We start from the raw sequence: 2,465 nt of genomic DNA, 5'->3' as shown, positions 1-2,465 counted from the left end.
CCTAATTCCTTTCTTTGGCTTAAACCTTTGATCCCTAGTAAAATACTTATACACCATGAGTAATCGTCTACTTCATGTCATTGATATGATTCAGATCCTTTGCTGAACGCAGATTTTTGCTAAAGGGAAGGCTGCAGAAGGGCCCTAATCTACTAGGGATGAACAACAGGAAGATGCAAACACATAGGGAGAAGAGTCTACTTACCTACTTAATTTTAAGACTGCTCTGATTTTATATGGATTAAGAACTCAGGTTCTCCCTAAGATATTTTTAGAGGATGTTATCTAAGCTGACGTTTTTGGCGGTTTTTAAATCATATTTCAGTATTTTTGAAAATAACATTTATGATAAATAATATGTACTGGCCAGGTGCAGTGGCTCATGCCTGTAATCCCAGCACTTTGGGAGGCCAAGATGGGAAGATCGCTTGAGCCCAGGAGTTCGAGACCAGCCTGGGCAACATAGGGAGACCTCATCTTTGCCAAAAAGTAAAAAAAAAAAATTGCTAGGTTTGGTGGTGCATGCCTGTAGTCCCAGCTACTTGGGAGGCTGAAGCAGGAGTATCACTTGAGCCCAGGAGGTCGAAGCTGCAGTGAGCTGAGATGGCACCAGTGCACTCCAGCCTGGGTGACAGTAAAACCCTTTCTCAAAAAAAAAAAAAAAAAAAAAGAAAAGGTATCAAACCATAATCATGTTTCATGGCCTACCTTTTTCATGTGAAATATACCATTAATATTTTTCTATATTAGTAAATAATTGAATTATGTTTTAAAATTGCTAAATAGTATTTTGTAGAAATACTGTTATTTATTTAACTGATCTCCTTTTTAGATACTTAGGTGGCATTCTAATTTTTCACTATTTTGAATAGTGCTGCAAAGAACATCCTTGTGGCTTTTTGTACCTTTTCTCATAAGTATAGACACTTCATTGTAGCCATTTTTCTTGTGAAGGTTTTATTAAAATGGATTTTGAAACAGAACTTTCTGAATACAATTTAAGTTAGTCTGGGTGACTCTTCAGAGCAAATGTCACTCATACTGTGGCATTCTCCGTTTAACATAGAGTTATTTGCACATGGCTCTGACTTCGTCAGGCCCTAGCCGGCCAGAGAGATGACAGAGATGTTAGTAATTACTTCCCAATGTCAGTACTATCCATAGTGATGGTGGTGGTTTCAGCTTCCTTTTATTTGATGCTTTTCTTCCATTGATTGGGAGACCATGTCTACTGAATCTGTTGTGTGAAATAAAATGACTCAGTCATGGGTTTTGAAAGGAAACCTACAGCCTTCTTGGTACACTGTCAAGAGCTTTATAATAGCTGGTTTTGCTGATAGATGTTTTTTTCATTTGTTTCTGGTTCTTGGCAGTTTTGTAGGTAATTAAGTTGTCAGAAGTGTGACTTCTGAATAAACTCTGGGTGTTCATTTAGATTTGAAATATGGGCCAGGTGTGGTGACTCACACCTGTAAATCCCAGCACTTTGGGAGGCTGAGGCAGGTGGATCACTTGAGGCCAGGAGTTCAAGCCCAGCCTGGCCAACATGGTGAAACCCCCGTCTCTACTAAAATATATATATACACACACACACACACACACACACACACACAAACACACACAAATTAGCTGGGCGTGGTGGCACGTGCCTGTAGTCCCAGCTACTCAGGAGGCTGAGGCAGGAGAATCGCTTGAACCTAGGAGGCAGAGGTTGCAGTGAGCCGAGATCTCGCCATTGCACTCCAGCCTGGGTGACAAAGCAAGACTCTGTCTCAAGGAAAAAAAAAATAAAACTATATTTGAAATATGGCCCTCTGCACTTGTGCCTTTCATCACACCACTGTGCTCATTGTCACAAGGTATGCTGTTCATATATGTGCACGTGGCTACAGGGTTTTTTTTTTGGAGACAGTCTCACTCTGCCTCCCAGGCTGGAGTGCAGTGGCACAATCTTCACTCACTGCATCCTCCACCTCCTGGGTACAAGCAATTCTCCTGCCTCAGCCTCCCAAGTAGCTGGGATTACAGGTGTGCACCACCACGCCTGGCTATGTTTTGTATTTTTAGTAGAGACAGGGTTTCACCCTGTCTGTTGGCCATGGCATTTAATTGAAATGTTAATGAACTTTACCCTGGCAATCTTTTGTACATCAATTCATGTTTAACATTTCAATTTTTTTTCATTTCAATATTTAACTTTCATGGGGCAATAGAGATATTATAATTTCTGGGAGTGCATCACACCCACCAAAGGGAGCCTAACACATTCCTAATATCACCAGTGAAGTCCCATGGGGCAGACATGGGTTTCATTAAGAACCTTGCAAAGGCCAGGTGTGGTGGCTTACGCCTGTAATCCCAGCACTTTGGGAGGCCGAGGCAGGCGGATCACCTGAGCTCAGGAGTTCAAGACCAGCCTGGCCAACATGGTGAAACCCCATCTCTACTAAAAATACAAAAATTAG

The sequence above is a fragment of the Mandrillus leucophaeus genome, unplaced genomic scaffold, assembly GCF_000951045.1.
Source record: "Mandrillus leucophaeus isolate KB7577 unplaced genomic scaffold, Mleu.le_1.0 Scaffold128, whole genome shotgun sequence".
Taxonomy (NCBI): domain Eukaryota; kingdom Metazoa; phylum Chordata; class Mammalia; order Primates; family Cercopithecidae; genus Mandrillus; species Mandrillus leucophaeus.
This window is presented reverse-complemented; position numbering follows the sequence as displayed.